The sequence below is a fragment of the Balaenoptera borealis genome (assembly GCF_965194805.1).
Source record: "Balaenoptera borealis genome assembly, chromosome: 1".
NCBI lineage: Eukaryota > Metazoa > Chordata > Mammalia > Artiodactyla > Balaenopteridae > Balaenoptera > Balaenoptera borealis.
The window spans coordinates 154,484,724-154,503,655 of NC_138860.1; the positions used below are offsets into that span (position 1 = coordinate 154,484,724).

General features: G+C 36.4%; 1 pseudogene across 1 annotated transcript in view; it reads right to left on the minus strand.

The window, feature by feature from the left end:
- Positions 1-9,966: 9,966 nt before the first annotated feature.
- LOC309620463 overlaps positions 9,967-18,932 on the minus strand; it is a 60,761-nt pseudogene continuing 51,795 nt past the window's right edge. The window contains exons 5-6 of the transcript XR_014249771.1: positions 12,656-12,721; positions 9,967-11,276 (exon numbers count right to left, since the gene is read on the minus strand). The product of XR_014249771.1 is annotated as an uncharacterized misc_RNA (transcript). The remainder of the gene's footprint in view (positions 11,277-12,655; positions 12,722-18,932) is intronic.

Sequence of the window (18,932 nt, forward strand, 5' to 3'; positions counted from 1 at the left end):
GAGAAGAGATATTAGTGGCTTATAAAATATTTGTTAAATTGGATCTCACAGATATATTTTTATCTTTACATAAATATCATCAATCTAAATAGTCATTTGAAAATATTTCAGGATTATAATGCTTAATACAAGTGAATTTTCAATTTCCCCTTTAACTCTGAGTTTGCATGTATTGTGCCTCCTGTCATTTTCCTTCATTATTTGATCCATTCATCAAGATACTTGGCAGGTATATTTTATAAATGGCAGCTATATCAAGTAAAGCTGAAAATTCAAATAGCCTTTAATTCTGAAATTCCACATACATCTCATTGAAGCTCCTATACAAGGAGACGCATTGAATAATTTTCTTAGCAGCATTGCATTTAGTACCAAAAATTGGAAATAGGAGAATGACACATAAAGTGTTACATGCCAATGCAAAAGAATGCTGAGAAAAATGCCTTAAAATGAAATTTTAAATAGACATATGCACACAATGTTATAAAATATACACACACACTTATAAATTCACAGTAAAGATGAACCTTAATTCCTGCTTAATGCTGATAAGGGTGTTGAAGCAATAAAATTTTTACTGAAAGCAACCCCAAATAGCATGAGAACCTGGATACCTAGAACTCAACCAAGACTACTGAGGTAGAAGATCTTGGAAATGTAACCCAGATCAATGTTTTTCCTATCTGAACTTATCTGAGACAAGGAATCATACAACAATGACAAACAAATCTCAGAGGACTTTAAAATGAGGCAGAGAAAGAATACCTCAGAGCACCCACACTATCTGCCATGCACATTTATCAGTCCAAAATAATACAGTAATAAAATTAGCATGGCTATACTAATCATGAGTATAAATATGCTTTACAGCACACTTTTCATCCAATAAGCATTTGGTGGGAATTGGAAATATGGAAGAAAGAGAAAGGAAATGTAAAAATTAGGAAACCAGGATTTTCTAACAGGAACATGTTGAAAAAGCAGTATTAACCCTTGTCTCTAAGTTCTTGTTTACTTTTAGTTCTATATGGAGTTATTTAGAAATTAGGATCAGTAAGGAAGAAGAGCAAGACCCAGAGATGTGGCAGAGCTTGGAGTTTCAAGTGATTTTGAGTAGAGCCAGCATATGGCTGTAATTAGACATCACTCCCTGTATACAGATATACTGAAAGATATGGGAAAATCACAGCTGTGGCTTAAGGATTTCTGAGGATGCTAAGAAAACAAAGTAATTGGAGTCCCATAATAACACATAGACAAAGGACTTCAAACATCAAGTTACCTAGCATAGGGAAGAAATTCCATTAATTTCTTTTATCTTTTAATTAGGCTGTCAATTATTTGCTTGAATACTCCCAAGTATGGTGAACTCACGATTATCTTGAGACAGACTTCTTCCTGGCTGGAGAATTCTGAATGTTAGAATTTTCTTTCTAGGATGTGTTAAAATCTACATCCATGTAAAGGGGTAAGGAGAGTAAACTTTAAGACAAATTACAGTAAATAATCATTTTGGAGAAGAAAATCAGACAAAAATTCCTAAGCAGAGAACTCTAAAAGACAATTCTCTACATCCTTCAATTATGGTTTATTGGTAGTTTTGGAGCTCATAAATTACATATCTATCAGAGGAAATCTGACGTCAATCAGGGAAATGCATCAGAGGGCTATTAGCATGAAAGTCTACAGTTAAAAATTAAATAAACAGATAACAGGTCTTTTGTGCATTGAACTAAAAGAATGATTTTGTAAAATAAGTGTAGGAGGCATAAAGTTTCCAAATGAAGCCAGAATACTTACTCTGATAAGTGACACAAGGGAAAATTTTAGTATATAAATTTATTTCAGGGTTGGCTTTCATAATGACTGAATTTATAACAAAGGTCAAGGGCAGAAACAAGTTCCAACTATAATCTAGAAGAAACTTGGAAGAAGTTTACATTCAGAGGGAAATCAACATGGTAGATATCAGGGAGATAGTCTTCCTAAAAACCTAGAAGTCCTGAAGCAAAAATACTGACTTACGGAAATACAGTCATTGACTGAGCTTTTTATGCCAGGATAAAGGCATATAACGTTGTTTAATTTGATTCAAGAACCAGGAGATTTGGTTGCCTGTAAATTTCTCCTTAAACTAAAGTAGAATTACTTCTCTAAGGCCACTATGGAATCATCTTTATTTAACCTACGTTTTTAAAGGATAGCATCATATGGAACAAAATCCTGGTTGGAGCTTATTTCCTTCCGTTGTGTCAAATAGATAATCCCATTATTTTCTGCCTTTTGTATTATCTGTTGAAAAGTCAGCTATCTGTCCTATTGTTGTTTCTTTGAAGACAATATGTCTTTTATTCTCAGACTGCTTTAAACAGATTTGTTTCAATTTGATTTCCATAGTCTGACTACGATGTGTTTGATATGGTTTATCCTGCTTGAGGTTCACATAACTCCATGAATACATGGGTTTAAAAATAGCATTCCAGTCATTATTTCTTCAAATACATCTTCTGCTTTCGGGTGTCTAGTTACATATCTGTTATATCCTTTCACTGTTTCTCTTATATCCCTATGAATTTTTCTTTATTTTATATTCTTTTTCCTCTCTGTTCTTCAGTTTGGATATTTACAATTAAATAGTCTCCCAATTCCCTAATCCCATGTTCTTTCTGCTGAATATGCTGCTAAACTCTTTTTAATGAGTTTTTTATTTCAGAAGTTATATTTTCTCCTCCTGGGAATCCCCAATATTTTCCTACCATAGATTCCACTTCTATGGTAATGTTATCTATCTCTTCCTCTGCATGCTTGAACAAATCAATTAAAGTTATTTTAAACTTATCAGCTAATTTCACTATCTCAGTCAACTTTAGTCTGTTAGGTCTGTTTCTATTGTCCATTTTTTCCCTTAGTTTAAGTTCAGAGGGTTCTGTCCTTTCTCATATGTAAAAATAAAAAATTGATCTAAGGACATTGTGATCATGTCCTTAAATGTGTGTCAACTTGACTACACTTTCCAGAATGCCCTTTCATTTATGTTTCCAGTTAGGGTAGGCCATAAGGAAAATTCCTGGGAGACGGAGGGTGGAAAGGAAGCAGCAGCCATTTTTGTAGCTTGTATATGTTGCTGCTGATCTGCTGATTCCTTTCATTGGCATGATGTAGAAGCTAGACCTGCAATTGCTCTACTTTCCCATGAATCCACCTTCAATTTCTCTGAGTCCTAAGCCAAATGTGTGTGTGTCAATTGTGATAAAGGGCTCTGGCTTCTGCAACATACTCTCTTCAACAAGGTCAAAAGCAATAAGAATGCATATGGGTTTCAGTCCATCCTAGTGAGGGTCTACTTCATGCATGTGGGTTCCATCCTGCTTGTACCCTTGCTATTGAAGTCCATTCTACTCCCTCTTCCAGTACTAATAGGGGAATTCAGGCTGTTATAGTCAACGTTACCACTGAGCTGGAAAGCAGGGGATAAGAACAGGTTAAGTTAGAATGCCAGTTAGAATGCCACAAAGCTCACTGTTCTTACTGAAATTCAACTATTTTTTTCTGATTAAGTGTTCCCCTGGTTGCAAGCTTGTGGTTAGTTTCCAGAGTTCTGAAAAAAGTTGATTTCTGGTGCATTTTTTCCTAGTTTACTTACAGTTTTATAAAGGGAAAGTATCAATCAGCTCAGGTTGCCATAATAAAATACCATAAACTGGGTGGCTTAAACAACAGGCATTTCTTTTCTCACAGTCCTGGAGGCTGGAAGTCCCACATCAGGGTGCCTGCATGGTTAGTTTCTGGTGAGGCTTCTCTTTCTGGCTTGTAGGTGGCCACCATCTTGTTGTGTGCTCACATGACCCCTTCTTTTTGTGCAAGCAAGGGGAGAGAGAGAGAGTATACGAGTTCTCATGTCTCTTCTTATACAGACACTAATCCTACTGGATCATGGCCCTATCTTTATCACCTCATTTAACCTTAATTATTTCTGTAAAGGCCCTATCTCCAAGTAAGTTACATTAGGGGTTAGGGTGTCAACATATGAATTTTGGGCAAGGGCGTGGACCACAAACATTCAGTCTGTACCAGGGAAGGATTTTTGAAGTTTCTTACTTTACCATTTTCACTGATGTACTCAAGCATTTTATAAATACGTGTTTTATTCATCTCTTTCAGTAGTTCTCAAAGAAGAGTTCAGGAACCACTTGTTCTGTCATGGCTTGAGGCAGAACTATCTACTCCTTCCTGTTATATTTTTATATATGACCTGTCCCTTTTTTTCATAACAAATCTTAACAATGGTGTGTGTCTGTTTTACTAGGGGAAAAATCAGTTCTTTTTGTTGGGAATCTGAACATTTTTTATTTGATTTCTGTTCTTATATTAATTGATTCTACATTTTACTTTCTGAAACTCATTTTCTAGTTTCTTGGTTTGTATCTAGCTTCTTGACTCGGTAAGGGTATACTCTCAAATGAAACATGACCCCTTTCTGGTGTATATAGACTCAGAGATCTTCACCACAGACTCCACTAGAAGTGTAGTATCAGTCAAACCACAGGATACTCAGATCTTCTTCCAAAGTTTTTACCAATGGTATCCAATATAAACAACATCTCAAAAATACAGGGGCTTTTTACTCTTTGATCTTGGGCTCATTTTAAAATTCTGTATCTTAGGCCATCTCCTACAGGCATACCTACCTACCTTCTTAAATGAGTTAATGCCAGGAATAAGGAACATTCTCTCTAGCTACTTAATAATAATAATACTTGATATTTCCAATACTCTCTATTTGAAAGTTAATATATGTAATGTTAAATAGACATTTTACTTTTGATTAATTCTTGAATTAGGAACTCATTTGAAATGTAATAACTCTAATGGCATCAACTGTATTAACATTATCATATTTCTCATTGGAATAATTGATGCATTATATTATGCTAATAAGTTTCCTAATAGTAAAGATCCTCTGATCCTCTACTTGGATGAGCTAGAAGTTAATTTTCATGTAATGTTTAATTTCACTTACAAGTACTATATGTATAATTCTTGGCTAAATTCAAAAGTTGTATTTATTTTTTTGGTGCTCTTTGACAGTGTGCATATCAATATATGCTAGCTTTGTCAAATAATTAGGAAAATTTGCTCCTTTTTTTTCCCCTTCCCTTCAAGAAAAAAAAAAGTGCACCATTGAAAAGTCTGTTATGAAAGATTTAAAAAAGAGTTATTTAAAAATAGCTCATCTATAACCTACTTAAGAGACAATTCTGTATGTTTTTAAATAAACTTGAGGTATCGAGAAATATATTTGTTGTAATCTATGACTCACAATATACTGTCACTAATATTCAATGTCTGCCCTACCTCAAACTCCAGGAATAGAATTTTGGCAACAATTTGTACCCCTTACTTTTCTAAGAATCATCCCTGATATACTGTGGTTGATATAGTATGATTTTCAGTATTTTAAGTCAATTCTGTTCATTTATCTTTGTCCATAAAACAGTCTCTATCATCAGAATAATAGTTTTGAATAATATATTATTAATCATTTTCTTATATTTTATTGTCTTCATGTAATTTACCCCATATTTTAAACATTTTTGTGGTATATTTTACATTTTATTTTAATTTGACAGCTAGGGTTGTCATCTGGAGATTTTTCAAATGCATGGTGTTAATTCCTATCCCATCCCTGTTCCAAAATTTCTAATATACTTGCCCTCCTTGGAGTTCCCAATGTGATTCGTCAATTCCTCATTAGTGAGAAGTACTTCTAAAAGACATATTTTGAGGGAAAAATGAACAGTACTGATTAAACAAGTGGATGTGTTGGGGGCAGGAAAAGAGAAGATGAAAAAAGTTAAGAGCGATGCCCAGGTTTATTTTTTGAGAGATCATAAAAATAGAGATACTAATAATCAAGATAGAAAAATAGGAGTGCGGAAAACAGAATTACAGAGCATTGAAGGGGAAGGCGTACCAATTCTGGGTATTGATTTTGATGTGTCTATGGTAAAGATAGGTAGCAGGCAATTGGATCGGGATCTGGTCTTAGGTCATGACAAGTGAGATAACGAAATCATCAACTTAACAGAAATATGTGAAAGCGGAAAATTAGATGATGTTGCACAAGAAAACAAAACTATAGAGTAGTAAATGTAAAAGAGTTCTTGTAATACTAATATTTTAGAGAACCATCAGAATAGGGGATGGTGGGTACAAATATCTGAGACATATAGGGTTATTGAAGCCATTACTGCTTTTATCGGAAGTTTTGCTAAACTAAATCTCATGTTGCTCCTTTGGTACAAATTGCTGACTGCTAAAGAGTTGCTCAGTCAAAAAATCTCCCTCCTGTGACTAGTTGTGTTGGCCATGATTCTTTAAAATCCAGTTCACTGAACTTTATAAGACTGCTTTAACCAACCTCAGACCACTACTAAAATGTAATGGGACAATGTGGTAGAATGTCATGTTTCAGGGATGACAAAATATTGACACTTCAGTAAAAATTAGTTTATCAAAACTCAGTAATGACCAACGAGGAAATGAGTCCCAAGACAAGGTGACTTTAATGAGCTCATTTACTATCTTGTCACACATCTTGGCCATGAAAAACAGTACCGCATCTCAATTAAGTGAAGTTCTTTTCTCCAAGAAGCAACATTGATGTTTTAAATAAGTTTAAGCATTTCTAGATGTGCCCAAGGAGAGGGCAATAAACAAAGATTTTCCTAAATCATTTTAAATATTTTCCGTAACTTAATATAGTGCCTGTGATTCTAAAATTTATGTGTAACAATTTATAATAGTGTATTAATATATATATTTTAAAATCAATATGTGAATTACCTTATGGACCATGATTGTTTTAGGCTTAAAGAAAAGGAAATGAATAATCTGTGTACCTGTACAACCCTAGAAAAAAATGTCCTTTTCAATTTACTCTTCAGACCTAATAATATTGAACAAAATATTCCTATATGATAAAAATTCAGTCCTGCCGGAAAGCCAAGGATTTCCAGATACAACACATTCTCAGAAATATGCTGAACTCAGATTCTACAATTCATTTAACTGTGTCATCAGAGAAGTACATTAGCATGTTCCTAGTTCTCATCTACCACTCAGATCTTACAAAGGAACTTTTCAAATCACCGGGGAGCTAAGAGAGAATCAAGACTGCTTAAAAACAAGCCTTTCTTACAAAAACTCTATCCCTTAGCATCACTGAGTCTTGCCCCCTATTGCTTTATTTTCTCCTAATTTCTGAGCCCAAAACATTAATTATCTTAAAAGTCCAATTCAAACCCCACCTTCTTCAGAAATCTTTCTTTGAGTTGTTAGGTCCACGTCAAACTTTTCCTTCTCTGGTATTTTGGATTAAGGTATAAAAGTTCACTCTCTTTAAGTCTCATGTAGACACTCATACATTGCCTTGGATTCATTTTGCACTGAGAAGACAAGTATATCATGTTTAAATGTATTCTTTTTCCCAATGCATTTCACTGAGTTATATTTGTAGTCATCACATAAATACAAATTAAGACCCAGTGAGATAGCACCACATGCCAACCGGAATGGCTAAAATTTAAAACACTGGCACCTATTACTAATGTGTAGCAATTATATTTTCTGTGTAATTACTAGTATTAATATCAGTATGCAGCATTATTTTTCAGGTATTTATTTTTTCATCCCTTTGCACTGAAACTGACTTCATCATTAAGTTTTAAGCATACACTCTAGTCAGGATTCTCCAGATGTAACAGGACATATGTTAATAGGAATTAGCTCATGTGGTTACAGAGACCACGAAGTACCACAGTCTGCCATCTGCAAGCTGAAGAACCTGGAAAGCTGGTGGTATAATTCAGTCCAAATCCAAATGTCTGAGAACCAGGGGAGCTGAAAGTGTAACTCCCAATCTAAAGCTAATAGCCTAAGAACTGAGGGTTATTGGTATTAAGTCCTGGAGTATGAAGGCCTGAGAACCAGGATCTCTGATGTCTGAGGGCAGGAGAATATGGACATCTCAGTTCAAGAAAGACAGAATTTGCCCTTCCTCCACCTTTTTGTTTTATTGGATTGGATGGTTCAACAGATTGGATGATTCCTGCCCATATTGGAGAGAGCCATCTGCTTTACTCGGTCTACTAGTTCAAATTCTAAACCCTTTGGCAACATGCTCACAGACACACCCAGAAATAATGTTTTATCAGTTATCTGGGCATCCCATAGCCCAGTCAAGTTGACACATAAAATTAACCATCATAGCATATGTCCTGAAAACCAACCATCTTCTATTTTGTAATTTCATCCAATTTGAGTCTCAGTTTGAAAGTCAGAGATTTTAGTCCATTTATATTTCTGATTATGGTACATTTGGATCATTTCAGGGAAATATTTAGATTTTATGATACATTTATTTGTTTCTTAACTTACCACTTTTCCTACATATGAGATATTCTCCCAGCTTGAGATCTTAACTATGGTACAATTACATTTGGCTCAGGTAATTTCTCATGTAAATTTGCAAAGAAGATACATAGGTAATATATTTTAGAACTCTTTGAACATCTATGAAAATTTTAATTTGCTCTCATACATTGGAAATTATTTGGGCTTGCACAAAAGTGCAGGCTCTTAGTCCAAAATGCTTTTTCCTCGAAGTTTTATTTTACTGGTTCTACTGTCTTCAAGTGTCCTATGTTTCAGATGAGAAGTTGAATGTCCATCCCTGTAGAAAACCTGTTAGGGAAGCAGTGAGCATTACTAAAGGTGTATAGATTCAAGCCTAATTAAAGTTAGATATGGGGGAGAAGTGTACATCAGAGGCCATGCTGGTACTCACTGACCTCCACAGGACAATGAAGATCAAGGTGAAAATCTACATTTTCTATATAGAACAAAATTGGAGAAAGAAAAGAACCCCTTTGACTGTAATGTTTTGTACAGTTAAGTACTAGAGTGTAAACAAGAACAAACAATCATTTTCATGTAAATTACAAGTGTCATTCAAGAAGCCTTGAATGATGGAGAGATACATAAAGACAAGCAAAGATAACGGTTTAAGTATCATGCAAGCTACAAAATTTGAGAGCTGTCTACTATAAACTTGGAGAGTACAGTTTTGAAAAGGGAGTAGAGTCTCTCCCAAGACACATACAGTTCTAATTCCATATTGGGATATTTGGAATATATTTGTCAGGGAAGAAGTTAAGTGATATGGTTTGGAAGTAGAACATTAACTCAAATATCATAGCTATGACCCATTCCTTTGGCAATTGCAGTCCAGGTAAAGGAAGCCTGATACCTCTGCAATTGCTTGACTTAGATAGAAACAAGTCAGGACAAGACACACACTTTGGCCCCTCTCAGAAAAGGGGCATTCCTGATTCACAAGCTTAGGGCACTGGTAGATATTTTGGACACCACCAAATTAGGACCAATTTGGAATCTACCTGATCCTCTTTTGACAGAAGGGAAAAACCTAGAACAGTGGCAAGAAAGGGACAAAATGAACTTATGTTAGAGTGAGCACAGCCCGTTTCTGGCTCATATGCTGTTTCTTTTGCTCTTTCTTTTTGTTGGCATGCTATTCTTACATGGACATTGTTTACTATTTGGATGATATGCTACCTCTCCCTGTATGTGGACCTTCATTTTCATCTCTGGCAGGAAGCAGAGCCTTAACAAAATACTCCACTGGGGCAAACACACTTTTGTCCTGTCTTTCTTACCCTTGTCCTGATTTTCTTCCTGACTGCTGTGCCCTGTTGTACTAGCCTTCCTTCACAACTGTAGTAGTAAAGTCAACAGGGCAGATCTTTGTTGAACTTATGGGTCTAAACCATCTGGTGCCATTTTAGTTCATGGTATGAGGCTTAACTCAAATTTAAATAGCAGTAGGCCCAATCTCCACTTGCTGAAGTTTAACTCTTTTGGAGAAAGTTCTTAATACTATGGAGTGCTAATTTTCCTAGCCATTCCTCTGTTTATTACTTCCCTTGGGAATATTGTTGGTATAATCAGTGGATAGTAAATAACAAGAAGTGAAGATTCAGATTCTATAACCCTGCCCAAATATCTCTACCTCATTTCTATTTCCAGTATCTAGAACTGGAAGAAATGATTATAAAAGAGACTAAAGTTTAGGTGTCTATGGCCCACATGGGGGAAAAAGCCTCTAGAATTAAATGTCGAACTTTAAGCAAAATGAGAAAAGTTTCAGTAAGTGGGATTTTTTTTTTTTGAAGTTTTATTCATGGGCTTGAAAGGGCAGAGTATGAAGCTTAATGTGATCTCCATTCTTCCTCACTATGTAACCCCCAATTTCTTAAAGGAGCTACACTTATTTATTAGTCCCAGAGAAGTATAATGGTTGAGTGATTAATTAGGGTTTGGAGCTATGGCATTCAGAAGGGTATGAAATGAATCTGCTTTTGTTGCTCTGTCTCTTATGCATCTGCTCTTTCTTTTTGCTTACATGTGACTCACATGGGAATTGTTCATGATTTGGATCATATGCTACCCGACCCTCGACATGTGTCTTCATTACCATGTCATAAGTTTTAGGTGAAGGAAGAGTTACATAGAGATGTCAAAGAGGACCTTCCCTGTGGAAAGAAAACTTTCAACAATTAATTGGTCAGCAGCTAGGTGTGGCTGGGCTGAGGTCTTTCTCTGCTGACGCTGAGTCTTTAATGTAAATGTTAAAACCCCTATTGTCACAATTATGTGTTCTTTTATCGGTTAAGGGGGATTTTGGAATTTAGTAGAATGAGCACTTAGCAAGACATGAGGTAAACCCTAAAATGCCCTTGTTCTTCCTGCTGATGCAGAAGAAAACATGTGAATAACCCACGTTACCATTTTCTTCTAGAGCTTATTTAATCCTGTAACAGAAGTTTTAAGAGTGTAGGCTTAACACTCAGAGGATTCAGGTGGGGTTATAGGAGACAACATCCTCAGAGCTCCTACCCTTGCTGCCTCCCTTACCCTTCAGGGCTTGCAGTAGACGAGGAATGAGTATGGCAAAAAATATCATCAGTACAGTCAGGATTACACGTATATCACACATCCAAGTATGATACAATGGGAACAGGTCATTGGAAACAGAGACTGGAAAAAAGAGAAGATTAAAAAAACAATATTTTTTTAAACAAAATGAAACGGAGACTGGAAAAGATGCACAAATAAGGGAAACAGATGTGTAGAGCCCCCTAAACAAGGAGAAGAGGGAGCATTGACAAAGGAAAATCTGTCTTCTAGCCGTCATTTACTTGTCTTTTCTGAGCCTATTTTGTGACAGCAACTCCAGGCTTTATGACAAGATAAGACTTGGTAGTTTGGATGAGCCAGAGGGTGCATGCAATTTGGGCTGAACCATGAATGCAAACTATGAGGTGCCATCTCTACCCACTTATCCGCAGGTAACCAAAGACAGACTCTTATTTGCTTTTATACTCTTGGTTAGGAGCTGTAGAAGCAAAGAGTTCCAGAAATGTCATAGAGGTAATACAATGGGCCACTGGGCAGTTTGATAAAACAAAATTATTTGTAATTGCAGCTCAGTGGTAGAAGGCAAAATTTGAATATGCAATATGCACTAGGTATCATCACAATGTTGAAGGAGCTCGAAGTCAATCTATTTAAGTAACAAATGGACAAATAGTGATAAAGAAGGAGCCATGATCATTCAATTCAAATCTTTAAAAGTCTGTCATATTCATAAGACCCTTAAAGGGTCAATAGAGAAGTTAGAGATGGTAGTTTTCATTTCATTAATGCCAAATGTTGTCACTAAAATGTAAGCTCTAGAAGGTCAGGGTCTTTTAATTTTTTGTTTATTGTTGAATCCCCAGTATTTAGAAATATGCCTGGCACATAGTAGGCCCTTATTAAATATCTGTTAAATAAATTAGAGCTACAAAAACAACGTTCAGCAGAAATCAGAAACAGATCCAAAACAATTTTAGATATTTCAATTATAAGACAGAATATTATAAAACACTTATACATATTATATTTCAAAAATTGAAAGAGACAAGCTAAGAAATCTATGCAGGACAGAAAATGATAACAAGTAACATGAGCAATGGTACATGTGAAAAGTAGTAAATAGAACAGACGGTACTGAAACATAATACCTAAAATAGAGAATTCGAAGGATGGGTTTCACAACAAAGTAGTCATATTTCAGGAGGTAATTAATAAGCTGGGTATAAATGGGAAGACATGAACATGAAGAGAAAACGTGGCAAATAAAGAAGAAAAGGAAAGAGCCATATACCATGGAGTAGAAATTTCTGACTGATAGTTATCTAAAGTTGTAAAAGAAGAAGAGTTAAAGAATGGAGAAAGGGAAGTATTTGAAACAATGGTAGTTGATAATTTTTGAGACCTGGTAAAAAACATTAACTTAGAAAATCAGGGAGCCCTACAAATCCCTATCATGAAAAATTAAAAGAATTCCACACTGAGGTATGCACACACACACAAAGGCAAATAAAATCTCTTTAATCAGCCAGAGAATAGAACAGTTCACATTCAAGAGTCGCAATCAAACTGACAGCAGATTTCTCAATAGAATAGCAGCAGTGGAAGCCAAAAGAGTGAAATAATATATTCAGTGCACTGAAAGAAAACAACTTCCAACCTAAAATTCTGTAGCCATTGAAATAAAGTTGAGGTAAAGGTTGCCAGACGGAAAGAAAAGTCTGAACTGCAAGAAAGAATAAAGATTAAAAAAAAAAAAAAAAAGCTGTAAATATATGGATAAATATAAATGAACAATGTTATATAAAGCATGATTATAATAACCTCTTATGAGGCTTAACTATACCTAGAATTAAAATCCCCAATAACCACAGTATGTAACTGAATGGGGCTAAACGTTATTAAATTATTCCAAGGTTGTTTTATAATCTGAGAGTGTTTAAGGTATTAATTTACTTTAAGCTTGGTAAGTTAAGTGTACCTGTTATAATTTCTAAGGGAATAACTTAAATAATAGAAATACTGTATAAATTATATGCCAATTATAAGTGATAACAGATAGAATGATTGAAATTATAAAAATAAAAATGGAATTACTAAAAATACACAATAAAATAAAAGTGAATGTAAGAATGGAAACATGTATATAAAAGAGGAAGGTCAAATAAGCACAAAAATTGTTAGAGGTTTGAAACATCAATAAGCAAAAGAGATAAATGATCCATTTAAATGACAATTATTGTCAAAATAGATTTACAAATTAAAATTTAATTATATGACTTTTACAAAAGGAACATAAAAGCATAAGCACACAGACAAGTTTAAATATAAAAGATTTTATAAGATTGAAGGTTAGAAAAAGATATACAATGCAAATACAAAGCAAAAGACTACTGGTGTAGCCATACTACATTTGACAAAATAGCTACTAAGGTAAGAAAGCATTATTAGCTACACTGTAATGATGATTGTTCTCTTTCATCAGTAACATTTATCAATTTTAAATGTGCATATACCTAATATGGCTTCAAGCATGTAAAGAAAAAATTGACAAATTAGATAATTTACATTCAATGTAATTATTGATATGTTTGGATTTAAGTTTACAGTTTTATTATTTATTTTCTATATTTTCCCTACTTCTTATTTCTGTTTCCATTTTCCTGAATTTTTGGAGTACTTTGAACTTTTTATTATTACACTTTAATTTATCTTTTGTGCTTTGAAATTTATCATTTTGTATAGTTTTTGTCCATTTGTTTGGTTTCAGTGGTTGCTCTAGGTATTAAAATATACATATTCGACTTTCTACAACCTACTTAGAATCCCAATTTTACCACTACAGTTAGGTCCGTCTACTGTCCCTATTTATGTTGTAGTTGTCTTATATATTACATCTATATCTAGATACATTAAAATCCAATCAGACAATATTGATTTTTGCTTTCCACCATCACACATGTTTTAAAGGATTTTTTTTTACTTACCTCCACTGCTATGGTCTAAATTTTTGTGTCCCTCCCAAAATTTACATATCAAAATCCCAACACCGGATATGATGGTATTAGCAGACTTTCGGAGGTCATGAGGTTGGAACCCTCATGAATGGGATTAGTGCTATTATGAAGGAGATCATGCAAAGCTCCCTGAATCCCTTCTTCCATGTTAGGACACAGTGGGGAGGTGCCAGCTATGAACCAGGAAGAGGGCCCTCACCAGAATGTGACCATCCTGGCACCTTGATCTTGAACATTTCAGCCTCCAGAACTGTGAGAAATAAATTTCTGTTGTTTAGAAGCTACCAGATTTGTGGCATTTTGTTATAGCAGCCTGAATGGACTAAGACATACAATTTGCTATACACTTCCTGTGACTGTACCTCAACTGTATCCAGAGCCAATTAGTAGGACAACGTGGAGAAAAATAGTCAATGGTTTTTCAAGAACTCAAGAGGAGAAGAACATTCTAACAGATTTATCCAGATATTTACCATTTCTCTTACTCTTCCTTAATTCCCAATGTCCACATCTCTTTCTGGTATTATTTACCTTCTGTTTGAAAAATTTCCTTTAGCAATGCTTCTCAATAGCTCAAAAATAACTTAAAAACAATGGTGTGTAGATACATGACAGATAGATGATAGACAAATAGATGATAGATAGATGATAGATAGATAGATAGATAGATAGATAGATAGATAGATAGATAGGTATTGCAGCATATTTATTGTAGTCTGAGTGTTGTTTAGGGTATTCAGACCTCCCATATGGCTGGAAACAGAATTCCATTTTGTACACTCTTACATATTCTTACTACTTTCTAATTGACCTCATAGAGCTGTCCTTTGTGTTCATCTTTGTTAAGATTTGAAACTTGAGTTTATAATTGGAGCTACAAAGAGATGTAATGTGCTTTGTTTGTGGGTATTCAGAAATGTGTAATAAATTTGAAAAAGCCATAAGGCATATGATATAGTATAATCTCACTTCTAAATGACATCTAAATGCATAGTCAAGAGGGTTAAATGGTAGGTTTCAATAGTCTTGAAACTGAGTAGGAAATAAAATAAGTAAAATTTTGTATTTTAATTTTTTCATTAATTTCTCAAAGAAGATCTCTAATCCAAAAATGCTTATGAATCATGACTTGGAGCCAACCTATAGGTAACATCAATAATTGGGTTTTATAATGGAAAAGAATATGAAAAGAATATATATATGTATAATTCAACCACTTTGCTGTACAGCAGAAACTAACACAACATTGTAAATCCATTATCGTTCAATAAAATAAATTTTAAAAAATAATTGGGTTTGGTCCCAAGTGCCCTTCAACAGAGATTAGTTAGGAAGGTATGAGAGGCTGCCGAGGGCCAAGGCTGCAGCAGCCCAGAGCCACTCCATTGCACATCCTTGGGGCCAGTTGTTCCTACAAGCAGCTGCGAGGGGAGGGAGGGAGGCAGCCTAATGTCTCAAGACAATATTGGGAGGATTAACACACATCAGAGCATCGTGACTATACCAAGGATTAGCACAGATGTCTTTTATCAAAGACTCATGCATAAGAGGACCTTCAATATGACAGAGGGGTGAGACGTGGAGATCATCTTCCTGCCCACAAATACATCAGAAATACATCTACATGTGGAACAACTCTTACAGAACTCCTACTGAATGCTGGCGGAAGACCTCAGATTTCCCAAAAGGCAAGAAACTACCCACGTACCTGGGAAGGGCAAAAGAAAAAAGAAAAAACAGAGACAAAAGAATAGGGACGGGACCTGCACCTCTGGGAGGCAGCTGTGAAGGAGGGATAGTTTCCACACACTAGGAAACCCCTTCAATAGCGGAGACGGGGTGGGGTGGGGGCTGGCGTGGGGGAAGCTTCGGAGCCACGGAGGAGAGCGCAGCCACAGGGCTGCAGAGGGCAAAGCGGAGAGATTCCCGCACAGAGGATCGGTGACAGCTGGCACTCACCAGCCCGAGAGGCTTCTCTGCTCACCCACTGGGGCGGGTGGGGGCTGGGAGCTGAGGCTCGGACTTCGGGGGTCAGATCCCAGGGAGAGGACTGGGGTTGGCTGCGTGAACACAGCCTGAAGGGGGCTAGTGCGCCACAGCTAGCTGGGAGGGAGTCCAGGAAAAAGTCTGGAGCTGGCAAAGAGGCAAGAGACCACTGTTCCGGGGAGTGCGAAGAGAGGGGATTCAGAGCACCGCCTAAATGAGCTCCAGAGACGGGCGTGACCCGCAGCCGTCAGCGCGGACCCCAGGGACGGGCATGAGACGCTAAGGCTGCTGCTGCAGCCACCAAGAAGCCTGTGTGCAAGCACAGGTCACTCTCCACACCTCCCCTTCCGGGAGCCTGTGCAGCCTGCCACTGCCAGGGTCCCGTGATCCAGGGACAACTTCCCTAGGAGAACACACTGCGCACCTCAGGCTGGTGCAACATCACACTGGCCTCTGCCGCCACAGGCTCGCCCCTCATTCCCTAACCCTCCCTCTCCCAGTTCTGAGTGAGCCAGAGACCCCTAATCAGCTGCTACTTTAACCCCATCCTGTCTGGGCTGGGAACAAACGTCCTCAGGTGACCTACACACAGAGGCAGGACCAAACTCAAAGCTGAACCCCAGGAGCTGGGCAAACAAAGAAGAGAAAGAGAAATCTCTCCCAGCAGCCTCAGGAGCAGCAGATTAAATCTCCACAATCAAGTTGATGTATGCTGCATCTGTGGAATACCTGAATAGACAACGAATCATTCCAAATTGAGGAGGTGGACTTTGGGATCAACGATATACAATTTTTTTCATTTTTCTCTTTTTCTGAATATGTATTTGTATGCTTCTTTGTGTGATTTTGTCTGTATAGCTTTGCTTTTACCATTTGTCATAGGGTTCTGCCTGCCCTTTTTTTGCTTTTTGTTTTTTAAGTATATTTTTAGTGCTTGTTATCATGGGTGGATTTGTTTTTCGGTTTCGTTGCTCTCTACTTTTTTCTTTCTTTTTTTTTTCTTTTTATTATTACTTTATAATTTTTTTATTTTTAATAATTATTTTTAATTTTAATTAATTTATATTATTTTATTATTTTTTTCTTTCCTTCTTTCTTTTTCTCTCCATTTTCTTCTGAGCCGTGTGGCTGACAGGGTCTTGGTGCTCCAGCTGGGTGTCAGGCCTGCACCGCTGAGGTGGGAGAGCCGAATTCAGGACATTGGTCCACGAGAGACATCATGGCTCCACGTAATATCAAATGATGAAAGCTCTCCCAGAGATCTCCATCTCAATGCTAAGACCCAGAACCAATGACCAGCAAGCTACAGTGCTGGACACCCTAAGCCAAACAACTAGCAAGACAGGAATAAAACCCCACCCATTAGCAGAGAGGCTGCCTAAAATCATATCAAGGTCACAGACATGCCAAAACACACCACCAGATGCAGTCCTGCCCACCAGAAAGACAAGATCCAGCCTCATCCACCAGAACACAGGCACTAGTCCACTCCACCAGGAAGTCTACACAACCCACTAAACAAACCTTAGCCACAGAGGGGCAGACCCCAAAAAAATGGGAACTATGAATCTGCAGCCAGTGAAAAGGAGACTCCAAACACAGTAAGTGAAGCAAAATGAGAAGACAGAGAAACACACAGCAGATGAAGGAGCAGGGTCAAAACACACCAGACCAAACAAATGAAGAGGAAATAGGCAGTCTACCTGAAAAAGGATTCAGAATAATGATAGAAAGAGAATCCAAAATCTTGGAAACAGAATGGAGAAAATACAAGAAACGTTTAACAAGGACCTAGAAGAACTAAAGAGCAAACAAACAATGATGAAAAACACAACAAATGAAATTAAAAATACTCTAGAAGGGATCAATAGCAGGTAGAAGAGGTAGAAGAACGGGTAAGCGACCTGGAAGATAAAATAGTGGAAATAACTACTGCAGACCAGAATAAAGAAAAAAGAATGAAAAGAATTGAGGACACTCTCAGAGACCTCTGGGACAACATTAAATGCACCAACATTCAAATTATAGGGCTCCCAGAAGAAGAAGAGAAAAAGAAAGGGACTGAGAAAATATTTGCAGAGATTATAGTTGAAAACTTCCCTAATATTGGAAAGGAAATAGTTAATCAAGTCCAGGAAGTACAGAGAGTCCCATACAGGATAAATCCAAGGAGATACATGCCAAGACACATATTAATCAAACTATCAAAAATTAAATACAAAGAAAGAATATTAAAAGCAGCAAGGGAAAACAACAAATAACATACAAAGGAATCCCCATAAGTTTAACAGCTGATCTTTCAGCAGAAACTCTGCAAGCCAGAAGGAAGTGACAGGACATATTTAAAGTGATGAAAGGGAAAAAACTTACAATGAAGATTACTCTATCCAGCAAGGATCTCATTCAGATTCAACGGAGAAATTAAAACCTTTACAGACTAGTAAAAGCTAAGAAAATTCAGCACCACCAAACCAGCTTTACAACAAATGCTAAAGGAACTTCTCTAGGATGGAAACATAAGAGAAGGAAAAGACCTACAATAACACACCCAAAACAATTAAGAAAATGATAATAGGAACATGCATATCGATAATTACCTTAAATGTAAATGGATTAAATGCTCCAACCAAAAGACATAGACTGGCTTAATGGATACAAAAACAAAACCAATATATATGCTGTCTACAAGAGACCCACTTCAGACCTAGGGACACATACAGACTGAAAGTGAGGGGATGGAAAAAGACAATTCATGCAAATGGAAATCAAAAGAAAGCTGGAGTAGCAATTCTCATATCAGACAAAACAGACTTTAAAATAAAGACTATTACAAGAGACAAAAAAGGACACTACATAATGATCAATCCAAGAAGAAGATATGACAATTGTAAATATTTATACACCCAACATAGGAGAACCTCAATACATAAGGCA